The sequence below is a fragment of the Fopius arisanus genome, unplaced genomic scaffold (assembly GCF_000806365.1).
Source record: "Fopius arisanus strain USDA-PBARC FA_bdor unplaced genomic scaffold, ASM80636v1 scaffold00155, whole genome shotgun sequence".
In the NCBI taxonomy this organism is placed as follows: Eukaryota; Metazoa; Arthropoda; class Insecta; order Hymenoptera; family Braconidae; genus Fopius; species Fopius arisanus.
In genome coordinates this window covers 25114-42009 of record NW_011887894.1, presented here as the reverse complement: position 1 = coordinate 42009, position 16896 = coordinate 25114, and the positions used below count along the sequence as shown (strand labels likewise).

The following is a 16896-nucleotide window of genomic DNA, read 5'->3' as shown; positions in this document are numbered from 1 at the left end:
CACAATCGTCCGGTGAATCGCAACGTCTAGTGGTCCATGAATCATTCAAATTAAATTGAAAAAATAGCTGAATAAAAAAATTACTCAACCTGAAATTGATACCAGAAAATCGCTGTAAAAAAATTCAACAATTCAACTACTCGACTGAGCCAATTTGAAATTCTACAAATTATTGAACATCAATTTTTAAAATGGTCGTTCGAGAAAAATCGAGAAAATCGTGAAAAATGCGTTCTCTCTACCGATACTGCGATAAGACGATTATTTTTCCCGTTTTTCCATCTGCGACATGAAAAATGACCATTGGCTGGTGGTTTTACGATCGACACCGGAAGATTAGATAAGACATTTATAGAATAGGAGAGGGGAAGGTGGGGGTTACCCATCAGTGTAAAGATCGAGTAGGTATCGAAAAGTCACGCCACAAATCAAATGCCTCCGACCCATCGATGTCGCCGTGAGCTATCAATTTCAATTCCACAGCCGCCACTTTGCCGTTTGCCAGGGAATATCGAGGTGTGAGGGCCTCATCTACCTCGACTAGTCATCAAGAGAGTCATAATATTGTCAGAAAAGCCAGAGGATCGTCTTCCAGTCGCAGTGAGTTCCACTGCTATAATAATATTTATGATAAATGGGTTAATGTTTCCATGTGCAATAATACAACTAAAGTTCATGAGTTTAACCGTACATTCCATTAAAGTTCAGGCGTAAAGAGAAATTATCTAAAAATTACACTTTCATTATTACTTTACGGTACTCCGTGGACGAGAGAAACGAAATGTTTTATGTTAAATATTTTTATGTCATTAAATACGATTAAATAATATTTTTATATCATTTTTTTTCTTTTAATTCTTCTATTCCTGTTGTGATTTTAATTCTATTCGAAGAAGTGATATGACGTGATTTCTAATTTATTTATAAAAAATGTATTTATTGAATTATTATTATGTAATTAAATATTTTAATAGGATCGAAAATAATCCATGGAAATGAGCTCTTCCGGTGTTAATAGACACTTCACGTATTTTGATGAAGAAAAAAAAAAGACAATCCACCTCCCACTGGTTTTATCTCATTTCAGGGCCACTCGAGTTGTTTGTGCAGTATATGCATGAAATATTATAGGATAAAGAGTGTAAGAACCGCCATGGGGGTATGAGTTTTCTCTTTGGAAAATGTAAACCTCGAGCAACGCAGACTCCTAGTGCGACTTATGGGAATCCTTCAACGATGTACTCCACTCTCGTCGGCCACTCGACGAGTCCTTCGAGTGGTAACATACGTATCAAAGGACTTGCACAAAGACCCAACAGAAAAATATGTTTCAACGTGAAAAGAGGAGAGTCCGCATCATCCACTCAGTGTTTGAGGTGGGGGCTTTTCTTATGTAAACATGAGAGCTATTCTATTAGAGCTTTTCCTGTGGTTCCTCGGAGAGACTTTTCATTTTATCAATTTCAAAATAATACTATATCTAAATTCTATATCATATTTTTTATACTCAGGTCTTCCCGGGTAAAAAAATTGTCATTGGAATGGTTTTTCCGAATTTTCAAAAAATGTTTGGAAAACTTTTGAGAAAGATTTTTTTTAAACAAAAAAAAAATTGGGAAATGAAACAATTGTATTTTTGGAGAATGCTTAGAAAAATGTATTCATAATATGTTTCGGAAAATTTTTTTGTTTTTTTACTTTTTTAATTTTTCAATATTTTTTAAAAATACGCCATCTAAATGATAAAAAAAATGTTCCTATTCGAATTTCTAAAAAAATTTTCAAAACCTCTCCCAAAAATAAAATTGTTTTGTTTTCCGATTTTTTTGTTAAAAAAAAATAAATAAATAAAAAGAAAAGTGTTCCAGAAATTTTTTGAAAATTTGGAAAAATTATTTCGCTTACAATTTCTTTCACCCGGGCTATCCCAAATCCACTGAAGAACCACCACTGAATATACTCCACATTAAATCTTCATTTTCATTACTGATTAATTATTAATTATTCTCATAATCATTCAAATTCATCGCGTATTATTAAATCATTATCGGCGATATTCAAAAGTTGGTTCGATCGATGGATCCAAACTGATGACAACATTGAGAATAGGCAATTGGTCCAGTATTAAAATCCAAACCAAAACCAAACCACGAAGGAACTTGCGTGGTTTAACCTTTTCCTGGTTGAATTAGATTCTCCTCCGATCGTCGACTAATCTGAAAAGGCCGGAGTACCCTTTCATCACCTCTATCAGTCTCGGTAATTTAAAAGCCCAGTGTTAAAGTGTAAAACCGAAGAGCTGGTGAGTGATATCCTCTGCATTGGTGGTCGAGGCAATTACGCGGACGACCGATGGGGTTGACGAACGAAGGTGGCTACACCGAGGCATATCCAGTGAATATACGAGTTTAATTCGTCCGGGAGCTAGGCGTTATCGTTGCGTATTTGATTTCCCTACGGCAGAGTGTGGCCGAGGTCCGAATGATGGCTATCTCCGCGACGGTCACCCCTTCATCGCCCCCTACCCCCCCTCATCCATTCCTCTCCCTTTCTTCTCTCACCCCCTTTCCACCCACTTTATCGCCCACTCTACTACCCACTCTACCACCCACTCTATCACCCACTCCGAAAGCCCTGGATTTATTGCCCGAGATTCGCACGAGCCAATTATGCATACACCCCTCTCTCCTCCGCGATTTTTCATTCCCCCTCGCTGAATAAAAAAAAGGGCAATTTAATTGAATGTTTCTGCTGCTGTATTTTTCCTAGTATCCGCAACGATTTGGCTGTTGTGGGAGACATAAAAGGAAAATCTCTGTAGTAATTTCAGTGAGGGAGAGCTACTGAGATATGGTGAATGTTGACAGCGAGAACAGTAATGCACGTGAGTGCATGGTTTTGCATTTACTATGCGGTTTTTAGTATGACGTGAATTTTTTTCAATTTTCCTTCTCTCTCTTCGTGATAGCTAGGTATACACGTGTTGTATAAGTCTTATCTTATCGGGAGGTTTCGGCACGATGATTTTTCTGCGTGAAAAAATTTACGCGGACGTGAAGAATTTTGAAAACATATTCTTAATAAAATATTGTGAATATATGTATTCGGTCAATTTTTATAGAATTAATAAAACCAGCGAAAAGTGCATCATAAACCCGAGAATACTTAATTAAAAAAAAAGGTGAGTAGTAAAAATTTCTATCCACCTAAAAATTCAATTAACAAAAATCAATTATTTTTATGAATCTAATAAAATGTTGAACGTATCAATGTGCAATTTTCGCGTTCATTCCTGGAATGAATATTTCGTTTTCATTAGTTGGACAGAACATCCATAAAAAAGTCAGCGGTATTGTGATGTATATGTGAATAATAATAAAGAAGAGGTGAAACGTGTGGAAATGTGATATTAAAAATGTAGAAACGCGTGGAAAGAACACTCAACGATATGTTATAACAGAAAAATGCGAAGGCTGAGTGAGTGGGTGGTGGATAAAAATTTATACGACATATAAACTGCAATTCTCCCGGGTGGCAATAAACCAGTCCCCACGTGAGCCGATCAAAAGCGGAATATCGATTCGTTCGTGCGTGCTTGATTGCTTATTATTATTTGACTAGGCACCAAAACCGTATCAGAGTCCATCGGTTATTTCATCCACCTGGGACACCTCAATCCCCTGTTTCACCAGAATTTTTTCGATTGAAACAATATTTATCAAAATTATCGGAAAATGAATTCAGTGCACCGAGAAAAATTACCGGTGAAAAATCTCGGGGTATATTTTCTCACTCTTCGAATGCACTTGTGCATGCCTGTTATGAGGCGAATGCATTATGCGGCTTGTGCACCGCATAATGCATTTTGACACCATCGTAAATCCATGTGGTAATGAGTATTCCTAAGTGAGACGATTTTACTGATTCTGGGTACGAATATTTTTCGATTTTTCCCTTCATCAGATGAGATAAATATTGGTTTTTATTTTTTGGGGAGCAGACGGAATTTCAGCTGACGAGAAATTGAATTTAATTGAGTGAAATCATCGATTTTTGGAATGAGATTGATTTTTCTTTGAGTCATTGGCGAATAATTACGTAATGAGGAATTATGAGAATTGAAAAATTTAGTATGGATTGTCAATATTCGAAATATGAATATTCATCACTTAAATCGGGAAAATAATCGCCATTTTCCACCGGAAATTCGTATTCCACGCATTTTCCATTTGTCCAATTTTCCGGAATGTTTACTACCCATTTTCACACTATATTTATTGTTATTTTCAATCTATTAAATTTTTTACGTCTACAATATTTCCCGTAAAAATACAATAGAACATTAATATTTTAATTAAAGTTTTATTAGTATTTCCATTACAACGCAGGAGTAAATTTTCCAGTGAATCCGCGGGGTGTGACGGGGATGTCCATTAAAAAATTACCACCGGAGTGAAAACCCCTGAACACTTGGAATTCGTCTGTCCCACCCTTTCATCGACACCCCCAGGCAGTATCTTTCTTATCAGTAAGCCCCATCGAAGCCCCAATCCATTAAAAACTCCGCACAACCACCGAATCACGAGACCCCGGAAAATTCGGTGGCACCCCATCGCGGGAATCGACAATCCAATATAATATCCCGAAAATTTATTTTCCGAATCACGGACAAAAGTTCGAAAGGGGACACGCGTCCGCTATTGATAGTACCCCAGTCGTGATCGATGGAGCACGCAATTGCGGCACTCCCACGGGAATCGCCATCTCCGAGAAATTTCCCAACCCCCGCGGTTACCACCCACCCCCCCACCTAAACAGCGTTTATATACTCAAACCCCATCCCCAAATTCTCGAAAATTCTCTTGAATTGTTCGTCGATAGTTTCGATTCCCCTGAAAAGTTGATTTCCCGAGGAGCTGAAACACCAGGGGTTGAGTAAAATTTATTATTGCCTCAACCCAGAAAATGCTGAATGTTTCCGGTGTTATTTCCCTCGCCACCCCTTTTTTCTCCCACTTTACCCGAGATGATATTAGATTGCAAAATGTATTAAAGGAATATTCCGTGAAAGATTGAAAAATAATTTTAGTGATGAAAATAGAATGGGGCTGGAGATAGCGTGGAATGTTGGGGGGGGTTGAAGGGTGGAGAACGAGAAAAATTGAATTACTCGCGATACGATAAGGAAATGGTAAGTGATGAGGGTATTCAGATCGCCAGGGAAATTCTCGAGTCTTCGGGGTTATCGTTGAAGCTCGTTCCTTCAGGGGAAATAATACATTTCAGCTTTATCAAATGATGAGCCAAAACTATACAGAGAAACTAGTGGATTTTACGCATTTAAAATTTCCCCCAACTTTCCACGGAATCGAACAACCCCCCTCCCTACCACCGAATTAATCAACACTTCCTAAACAACCTAAACCGGGGATTACAAAGTCAACCCGGAGGTGAATACCGATTACTCATTATCTCATCCCCCAAAATGCAGTGGAACTCATGCATAAAACGATTGGAAATCAGAATGGGTTGGGGTGAGAGGGTTGAGGGTGGTAGATCGGTAATGCAGTGGATTTCAGATGCAATATTCGTAAAATCCTCGGTACTTATGAGACCTCCTCCTATCGTAATGTGACACTCATGCACAATATCCGTGATTGAGTGTCCACACAACAACCCCCGGCACAATGTCGGCAATTCTAATATCCTGTGTACGAACGCACGCGCATTCCGTGGAATGGCTTTAATGAACCACCAACCGATATTAGGTTGTGGGTTCTCAACCCCTATTCCCGTTGCCCCCTGGTATTAGGGGGTATGTGCGTGTACCGAGTATTACACCCCTACCTCATCCCTGTGGGTTATACCTTGCATCGTTTATACCCAGATATTTCGACGGTGCCAATTGCTGGTCTTGGGCTGGAATACTCATCATCACTGCGCGTTTATTCAACCGCTGCATCCTCCCCTCATCCTCCCAACAAAATCCTCTCACCCATTCCAATGTACCGAGAGTTTGTGCATGGATTATTACATAATCAGCACTAGGGATTTGTGTTTGCATTTACTCACTCATGATCTCCAGATGTTTTGACGCTCCGGTTTTGCAGTGCTTTTTAGTACTCACCTGAAATTGAAAAATGGAAAATTATTATATGAAATTGCTTTGGGGGATTTTATTGTTTTGTCGTGCAATGAATATTCGAGTGATTATCTTCAATTTATTTGCGGAGTACTCTGGACTTCGGGGGTGGAATAGCTCATGAATCGCTGCGTGAAATCGGTTTTATGTGAATTATTATTTTGAACTCCGGAATTGTGGGATTAAAAACGAGTGATCCATGGAAAAATTGTTTGTATGGATTGAATAATTTTTTTGCGACAATTTAATCGTTGAATTGGGTTAAATACCTGGAGTACTTCTCTCGAGGAAAATTCAATCAAAAATAAATAATTTCTCTGTAGGAACTCAATGGAACGAGGGAATTCCCGTGAGACTTCCGCTCAAGAATTCATCCCCACCTCAACTAAAAAATTCTCAATGATAATATTAATCTCCCGGCAAGTGGATAAATGCCGCGTCGGAATAACACAAATAATTTTCCGCAAAAATAACCCAAGCATAACTTCGGGATTAAAAATTCCGCGCGTCGAATATTCACAGCGTCTCGTACCGGAAAAAGGAAAAGGTCTTCCCTTTTTACGATGGGACGAGGGACCTGGAATCGTCGGAAAGCGTTTCGATAAAAAAAAATTGAACAACCAATGGGGATAAATAAATAACCGATAATTCGTGGGCGATCGAATTGGGACAGCGGGTCACTGGCATGAAAAAAGTTGAACCGGTGAACGATGAGAGTAGTTGTTGCATATTTTTCCATTGGCTGCGGAAAACTCGGATGTACCGAGGCTTTAATGGACTCGGTAACATTTCGATCAGTGGCTGTGATTTAGTTGTCTTTTTTTACATATTGATGGCGCGTGAAGAGTTCAATGCACATGCAAATGAGAGGCAATAATCCCGCCTCATCCATTCTCAAATTGTTTTTCAAATATCTGTGGAGTGGGGCAAAATGGAGGATTTTAATTTGTCGATAAGTCGAGATTGTCGCTGGGTGAATTCAATAATTACAATTACTATTTAAATACATGGGATTTTTCTGTGTTCTAACGAATAAAATTTATAAATCAATTATTTAGGAATTATTTACACGGGTAAAAAAAAATTTTATCGGAATATTTATTAGAAATAGAAATATTTATTAGAAAATACGCCATTTAAATTATGAAGAAAAATTGTCCTATTTAAATTTTCAAAAAGTTGCTGGAAAACTTTTCCGAATTTTTTTTTATGAAACAAAAAAAAGTCTATATTATTTTCAATTCCCATATTATATGGAAAATTGGGATCATTGCCAATTGATGAATGAATAATAATCAATCATCGATTTTTAGTACTCATAAATTTCCGCGGGAAAACGGAATTGTTTACTCATCGATAACTGGAGATTGCCAGTGAAGGAATTGAACAATTGAATAAACAGGAGAAGTATTAATTAAATAACTGAAGTTGAGGAGAAATTCCCTCAACGTCCGCAGTACCCGATAGGTACATTTTCCCCTGGAAAAATATTATCCAAGTACTGAGGTACACCACTGGGGATACTCCAGGGTGGTTAAAAAAAGAAGGAAAAATGAGTTGAATAAAGAAAGTAAAAAGAAGAAATGAGGGGGATGAGTTGAAAGTCTTTTCTCTTTCTCTTTTCAGCAGTGGCCAGAGCCTGGCGAAATGCGTTTAATCACATTTGCATAATATTAAAATATTTTTAACGCTCACCCGAACTCATCTGCCCTCCTGGAATTAAGGCTGCGTGTGTCGAGGGTATCCCTCCCTTCTTCAATTACTTTTCATTCATTTCTATTTTATTTCCGGCGAATTGGGGTCTTTGTTATTCATTCAAAAGCGTTTGAGCGTTTTTTAGAGAGATTTCTGGAATGAACCGCTTGTAACTGGAATTAATTCCCCACTTGGTTAACTAGCTTCGAGATCTGTTAATTATTTTTATCTACCATTATCGGTTAACATTATTTACTTTTCTGAAATTATCTCATATAATTCCAGAGATAAATCAATATTTGCAGACTAGATTGTAATATGTCCTGAGAACAATTATTTCTGGTTCAAACAATTAATTTTCAATTTGTCAAATTGTTTACTGACAATTGTAAATATCAGCCCCACTTTTTCATGTAAAATTATAAAAAATTAAATGTTTAAATGGAGATTGAGTGCAATTTCGCGGTGAATATTTATTTATTTATTAAAAATATTGAAAAAAAAATGGAGAAACAAAAGGAAATAGTCGAATTGCTTTCAGTTCTAAGGACGTATGTACTGGCTAATTTATTTGTCATTGAGCATCAAATTCCGAAACAAAAGAGGACATTAGGGAAATTAGATTTTCCCCATTTCCTTATTTGTTCTTGTGTCCTGCTGCACTTTGCCCCACAAACCCTGTGAATCCTCAGTGAATTCCCTGAAGACCGGAGACATCGCTCTCTATAATGTAAATTTCATTTGGCACAAGTGCAGCCTTTCGAGATGGGTGTGGAGGGGACAAAGGGCAGTCCTGGTCTTGCCAGGACGTACCTTATCCACTAGAAAATCTCCTTTCAATTCCCACCAATACGAAAACCGGCACTCAAACTGGTATACGTGTTGTGAATGCGTGTTTTAATTTTTCAGGAGGTGTTCAGCACTCGCATGGACTGATGCCTTCAGGTAATGCTGATGAATCAATCCTTTGGGAAGGGGAGTTTATGTTTTTGCTGTTGGGATATATATTGGGAGTCGATATTAAGCATTCGAGCGAAAAACTGAGGGAGAACGCCAGGATAAATCCCTGGAGGAACGATAATGTTCTCAAAATTAAGACCATGGCAGATTCTAGGCGATTCATCTCATTTGTCTCAGTCCCGAGGAGGAATTATCAATTAAATTAAAAGCAAGTGTACAGGGATTATCCTCTGTTGAAAAAAAGACTGCGCAATTTTTTTAATGTCCTGATGTGAATGTTAGAGTCAATTGTTAATTAAATAGAAAGGGAATTTGTAAATAATTTATTTTAACAGCGGGGAAGACTGAGTGGTACTTTACACTGGAAAATAAATTCCAGAGCCTGGTATGAATCGCGGAAGAGCCCGCGGGTACCCGGGTAAAAAAAAATTTTAGCGGAATATTTTTCTGTTTTCAAAAAATTTCGGGAAAACTTTTCAGATCATTTTTTTTATGAAACAAAACAAATCGGAAGACTAAACAATTCCATTTTTGGGAAAGGTTTTGAAAAATTTTTGAAAACGTTTCCCAAAAATAAAATTGTCTTGTTTCCCGATTTTTTTTTCGTTTTAAAAGAAAAATTTTCCGAAAAGGTTTCGCGAAATGTTTTGGAAAAAAATATTCCGATTAAATTTTTTTTTTCAATTAAATAGAAAGGAAAGTGACAAAAATATATTTTTAAACATGAAAGAAGTCTGAGATTTTCTTCTACACATAAAAATAAATTCTGGGGTCAACGAAATGCAGTTATCCGAACCCTGTGCTCTGTCCAAATCCAGACTTTGAACTCGAGAGACGAGAAAAATCACTTGGTCCTTGGAAAAGGGCTTCTTTCATTCCCCGGGTTGGATAGGTGACGCTCGGAAAAGGTAGGTTTACGGGATGGGTGTGAAATCAGGAGTGTTTTGACGTGGAGCACTTCAGACAGCTGTTGAGAGTTTTCTTGTGATACTCTCTAACGCTGCTTTGAAGGCTGTTTGTATCATGCCTCCCAGGTGGAAATGCTCCAGTGTATTTTGCCCTGTGATTCATGACTTATCGTGGATTTCTCGAGTGCACGGAGAAGACAGAAATCCGATAGAGTAATTGATTCGATTCATTCGGGAGTGGGTAATACTCCTGGGCTTTTTCCAATGAATGTATCAGACGATAGTGCTCAAGAATCCGTTTTTCTTGAGAAAAAGAGAAGAAACTGAAATCAACTGTTGAATCTACAATAAATGCGAGACCTCAACAACTTTCAATTATTTTTAATAAATTAATTAGTTTATCCGAAAAATCCCCGTCGATTATTACTGCAATTTTTTTATCTTTAATTGTTTTACATTCATTTTCAATTTTTTGTTATTTCAAATTTTACGTTTTTTTTTTACGTGTAAATTATCAAAAATTCAATTCCATTGAACGCGATGCTGATGTTTATTAATTCACCCGGGAGATATTGTGACAATAACTGTTCAATTACCCTCTCCCTCCCGATGAATGAACCCCAGTGAAACACGAATATTTTTGAAAATGAGTTTCCAGCAATTAAATACTTTTCCCTACAGTGCGTTGTGATCTCCCCAAGAGGTAATGCAATGGCGACAATTAGGGAAATTGACCGGAATGAGATATCGCGTTATCAATCCATTTAATGAATTGATGAATAACTGTGGTGGGCGCAATTCAGAGGCATCCACTGTGTCTGCAATAATTTTCCAATTTAATGACCATCGTGGGGGGTCTCGCGGTTTTCCGTGTATCTATTTGGCATTTGGATGTAGTCAGAATTCCAAACGGATTTCTCCCCTGAATTGTTGCAGGGAAAACCAAACCAAAGGATTGGCGGAGTATAATATTCGAGATTATAATACTTGGCGTACAATGCGGTTATACTCCTCCCGGATTTCACCCTAAAGGGAGGACCAAAACTATTGTTCTATTTTCCGTAGTGTAACGAATTTCATTCACCAATTTTTTTTTAAGGCTCATATTTTTCCCCATGAAATTCAGAGCCCAGAAAATCCACCAGAAAGTTTATTGCGTTTCCCGTGAATTTTCTCTTTTGTTTACTTTTTTAAAACATCCACGAAAATTTTTCACCGCCTTTTCATTGAAAATTCTCCTATTCTAGTAACTTCATCACAATTTTTTTAATTAATTAACGAAAAGAACGAGTCATACATTTATCAGGTAAATTTAATATTCAATGCATTCCGGTATCGATCAGCGATATCCAATAGAAATCACACCGATTTTCCATTTTCCTGGTGACAGAAAAATGTCCAATTTTCCTTCCAATGAAAAAAAAAAGACAGAAAAAATTAATAGCCTAGATTTTTTTTTATGCAGACTGTCTATTTCAATCTAAAATTGAATTACACAATCCTCTTTCTCCTGGAAATTCAAATGCCACAGATTTCGCTGAATAAAATCGGATTTCTGCTGGAGAAATTATCACCAGACGTCCCCGAAATTCTGACATATCCCCCTCTGAGTTCTTCATATTTTTTTTTTCGCTATTTTCTGCGGAGCTCATTATGATATCTCGGTTACGTCTGTGATCTCTCGAGTTAGAGCGGTAAATCGGCTCATCGGCTTAGCATCCCCTGCGGCACCGGGGAAATCCAGCTGGATTCACGCAAAGTTTTTCTGGTTAATTATGCTAATGAGAGGCAGTCCCTGTATTTAATTAAATTCGTAAAAGAACAAATCCTGTCCCCAATTTATCGAGTGGAATTACCTCCGTAATTACTATAACAATGTTGTCCCCCGTCTATAATTCATAAATATTGCTCGAGGCGAATCTCTTTGACGGAAATGAACAGAATACCGCGGCCTATCGATTGCACAACCCAAAGGGGCGGTCACTTAGGAAATCCCTGAGCCAATCGCCTGGAAATTCACGACTAAATCACTGGAAATCCCTGGAAATCCCTGGAAATCCCTGGAAATTCCTGATAATCAAGTGATTTTTCATTTCCAATAATGATTTCTCATGGCTTATGAAATCCCTGAAGAATTTTTCCAGAATTTTTTCCAGTGCAATTGAGCCAAATAAATAAAAATTAAGTGAATTATTGGTTGGATTACGCTGGATTACGTTGGATTACGTTAGATATGATTGCGGAAATTAGTGTGTCAGCTCACTGAGTAGAGACCAGCTCCAGGGCATCATCAGTGCAACTGTCAGCTGCAGATTGAAGAAGCTGTGGTCTGACGAGGGTCTGAAGAGGGCGCGAACAAGACGTTGGACGGTTGCCCTTTATAGCTCCAGAAGGCGCTGTATCTGTCATGTAAATGCACTACAAACTCCTGGAGATCCAGCAACTTTGCATCCACCTCACTCCTTTGTACTGGATACAAAGTCACAGGACTTGAGTACGTGCTTTGTGCAGTCACACGTTGTGCAGTACCTCGACATGCTTCTCTCCACCCATCGTCTTACATTTACAACCTGCACGTGGAGATACCCATCCAGAAGGTGGAGATGGTTGCAGTTTCACTCGTAATTTGCAAAATGCTCGTCTTGACTACTGGAGGAGAGCCCTTTTACCTCACCACTGAGTGCAGATGGTACCGTCGAAGGGGTGTACGAGAGATTTTATACATATTACCAGCCGTACCTGAAATATCCTCGGCGGTAGGTTGATCATTTCATCGGCCAGAGCATCTCGTAAAACTTCTGGTGGATGAACTCCGGGGTTTCCCCCTCAACTTTTCCACAGTCAGCTTCTTGCTCATCCACTTTCGTGAAACGTGTAAAACTGGTGTATCACCAGGACGTGCACTACGTCTACCATGTGACGTGGAAAAAGTTGAGATACCCGGGGAATTGTGAGTACATTGGAAATTAGTGTGGCTTTCTCGCTGATGCGGGGATTACATGGATTTTTTTTTAACGCATTTGCCTTCTTTGCGGGACATTCAATTTCAGGGAATTGAAGAAATTCGAAAATTCGCGGAATTTCACGCGCAGTCATTTTGAATTTCAATTGCAAACGGTCACTCGATGGGAATTAATATTGCATATTAATAATTTTATAATATTTAATTTATTATACAAATTATTTTATCGATTTTTGTACATTTTTTATCTGCAAATATTCGTCCACGGACTCTGCGCTATTTTCAGTTCGAGGTAAGTTGTCTATTTCCTTAGGATCTTTCAGTTCTAGGGGAAAAAGAAAATAATATCATTTCTTCATTTCGTCAGACAAGCGGATTTTTCTTTACTTACAACGAGCACATTTTCCTTGACGACAAACTAGTATTCCGCAACAAGTTGAATGGCGTATGCACTGTAATTACCCAATTCTCATTGAAAATATAATTCAGAGTCTTCAAATAGTGAACAATCATTTTATTGAATAAAATGATAACGATTCCCCGACCACTGAGACGTCGATTGAATTTTGTTATTCCATGATCAAGCGAAAATGATGGAAAATTCCGAAAATACCGGATAATTTGTAAAACAATTTCGTTTTAATCCTGAATATTCATTGTTCATTGAAAATGCAATTTAAACTATAAAATTTTCATCTCACTCTCCGCTCGTACCAGAGACCCATAAATTTCCTTAATTTCGTAATTTGCATAACTCTTTCGGCTTGAATGGGATTCAACGTTTCTCTCGTGAGAATCGCTGTCCGATTTTTCAGGAAATTTCAGGGAATTATTTTAAAATAATTCTGTCAACTAACCGGACGTCCCGTTGCAGCACAGCCTTGAGCATTGGCAGCAGCAATCAGCATCGCCACGAAAGTTAGAATAGCGATAAACTTCATGATTAATTTTATAAATTGTTTGTTATTCACGGAGGATAAATTTTAATGCCAGTGACAAGTGCTCGGAGAGATCGTTTTTATACGACAACCGTCTCTACGTATTCGCAAGTCTTATCTCAAGTTTATTTTTCCTCATGCAAATGTTTTGACATGTTGCCTTAACTGATAAAGGGTCGAAGCCACTCCATCATGTTCAGTATATTTTTAATAACAGAAAACGTAAATACATGTTTTTTGTTTAAAAAAAATTGGAAAGATCTGGAGGTTCTGGCGGTGAGACAGTTCCAAAGAAACTAGATGAATAAAATATATTTCTTTTGCAAGCATTCATGTGAAGAGTAGAAAATAATTAGACATTATTGTAATTATATTTATATAAACAATTATTGAAACATTGATTTACTGCAGTGTATGCAAATCGTCAAAATGTTCCTGTTGTTGACGGAAAAATAATTGGGAGTCAATTACTTTAATTCGCGTAATACACCGCGAAAAATTTGTTGTAAAATTTGCAGTGACGTTTGTTAATTTTTGCTGAAGGCGTCATATTTTTTTTTTATCAAAACACCAGAGGAAATTCGGCTGTAAATTTTTCTCCGTGCAGATTCGGCAATTATTTCCGGAAAAATGAGAATTATTACGCACATGCGAATTTTCACATACAAGCTCCTCCGCGGCAAAGTAACCTTGCACAACACTGGTGATGGAATTGACACTGTAATTAAATAAATTACATTTGAAAAATGATAATTATCATTTCTGCACAGAGAATTTATTTAAACAATTTGTAAACGAACCCGACGACCGCGTCTTCGACATTGTCCGCTGACAGCTGCAATCAGCATTACGATGAAAGTCACAATTGATAGAATTTTCATGATGCAATAAAAACTTTTCCTTAGACTTCTCAACGAATTTTAAAATCAGTGCTGAGTGGTCAGAGTGATCGTCTTTATATAAGGACCAAGTCTCCCACAAGTGGACAATATTTATTCCACCAAGATTTATCTTTCCTTTTCAAAATGTTCTCTCATATTTCATCAAACAGATAAAAATATTTACCATTAAATTTATTAATGTGTATCAACATTTTATCACAATTTTAAAATTCTTTATCAGAATATTGTGGATCTTTTTATCAATTATTAATTTTTATTAATTATCCCTTGAAAAAATGGTGTTCTGTGACAGCAGCAGTCAGCATTACGAAGAACATGAAAATTGATAAGAACTTCATGACGCAGACCTGAATTTCACCGCAGGCAACGGCAGGTGAATTTTATTGCTTTTATACGAGAACAGAGTCTCGAACATTTCTGCAATGTTTATTTTTTCAGTGTAAATATTTTCGCATGCTGCATCGAGCAGATTAAAATACCCCAAGCAGTTCATCGCGGTGTGTCAACAGAGAATCAATATCTTATCAGTTTTTTGTATTTTTAATGTATTTTAACGCATACAAAGTTGAACTTTTCAATTACAATTAATTTCAATTACATTTTCAAAATTTCAAGTGACAACTAAAACGATGAATTACATCAATTAATTTTTAATTAATTATGGATTTGCATGGATATTTCCATGGGCCAATGGATGGAAATATTTCAACAAACTAGTAATTATAATAATTAAATATTAATTGTAGTAATGGAGTTCGCACATAAAACAATCATGGGCCGTTGGATAATGGACTTTCCAGTCTGCATCTCATTCCAAAGTAGACATTGGGTAAAATTGATTAGATTTTAATTTATTGACATCTTCTGCTACGACAAAGAAGGCTTCCACAACACTCATGATGTAATCGGCACTGGAATCGAAGGGAAATTATTTTTTAAAAAATTGTCAAAATTTCTCAATCGTTTCGGAAAAATACTTGTAATTAAATAATCAATAATTAACTAACCCGACGTCCACGTCCTCCACAACCAGGCTGTCCACTAACAACTGCAATCAGCATTACAACGAAAGTTACGATTGAAAAAATCTTCATGATGACTGAATTACTCTTGCTGTACAGAGTCGAATCGATACGAACGATTAATTCTCGAAATAATCGTCTTTATATGGGATTAACTCAACCACGTGACAGCAGATTCTATTCGATCGGAATTTATTTTTCTCCACGCAATTGTTTTCACATATTGTATTTAACAAACAAGAGGATTGCCCCATTCACCAATTATTATTGTGAATCAACAAAGAATTAACGCCTCATTGAGTTTATTTTCTGGTTTCAATTACTCCGGTCGAGGACAAGAAAACAAAAATTCCCAATAACGTCTGAATTTTTTAAAATAACGTCCCCAATCGCTGACGCTCTCCACCAGAAATTTCCTCATAAATTTCTTTCGCGGTTTGGAATTCCCAAAATTTCTATTCATTCCTGCACCTGAATGTTTATTTAAATAAACTTCAAACATTCAAAATGCATCGAAGACAAATTTTTATAATTCATCTTGAAATTATTAAAAACATATTCCTATCATATTTAGATCGTATTCTTGATGGAGATTTTTCTCCGTTGATTTCAGAATAATTTTCAATTTGCAATTTTTTTTCGCTGTGGTCCACTCCACCTGAGATGCCCGCGCAAAATGGCGTAATGCGTTATACCGCTCGAGTACTTGCTCTTTGTTCATGGAAAGGTATAGTCTGGGCTAGTCGGAGGAGTGCAGAGGCCTAGAAATTATTATCGCGTCCGGAGATGGTGTTGGTACATACTCTAAGGGTAAGGGGGGGCTAAGGGGTGAACGGGGTGCCGTAAACTCGCACGTGCGGTATTCTGTGTTGGTGCATTACTCTCGTACCAGTGGGTGAATAACATGTACGTATGGTGGGTGAACGTAAATACCCGAGGTGGTACAGTGTCACCCAAGAGTTGGCGACTTGAGTTGTAAATTGTACCTCGCAATTTCACGTGAAATCGATAACCCGTTGGATTTATGGGATGATGATACCTGAATGTGACAAGCAATCAGTTCATTTTCATTATGGGGTGGATTTCTCGGCATTTCCAAAATTATACGATTCATTATCATCTGAGACAACAGTCGGAGTAATCATTCAAGGGTTTTCTTGGTACTGCATTACCGTGAATTTATCGGGGAAATTTTTCGGATTTCCCTCGATTTCCGCGGAAAAAAATCCGGGGAAAAAAATTGCAATCGGAATATTTTTTCCAAATTTTCAAAAAATTTTTGTGAATATAATTTTTTTTAAATTATACTCCTCTTTTCTTACTTTTTTTATTTTTCGATATTCTCAAAAAATTATTAAAAAAAAATC

General features: G+C 37.2%; 2 long non-coding RNA genes across 2 annotated transcripts; one reads left to right on the top strand and one right to left on the bottom strand.

Moving 5' to 3' along the window:
- The first annotated feature begins 420 nt into the window (after positions 1–420).
- On the top strand, positions 421–9271 carry LOC105272278 (uncharacterized). The gene is made up of 3 exons (XR_892733.1): positions 421–600; positions 1088–1376; positions 8747–9271. It is a non-coding gene; the product is annotated as an uncharacterized lncRNA (long non-coding RNA).
- A 3586-nt stretch (positions 9272–12857) lies between these two features.
- Positions 12858–15662, bottom strand: LOC105272279 (uncharacterized). The gene is made up of 5 exons (XR_892734.1): positions 15515–15662; positions 14406–15418; positions 13525–14323; positions 13059–13119; positions 12858–12992 (listed from the first exon to the last, which is right to left on the bottom strand). It is a non-coding gene; the product is annotated as an uncharacterized lncRNA (long non-coding RNA).
- Positions 15663–16896: the final 1234 nt, after the last annotated feature.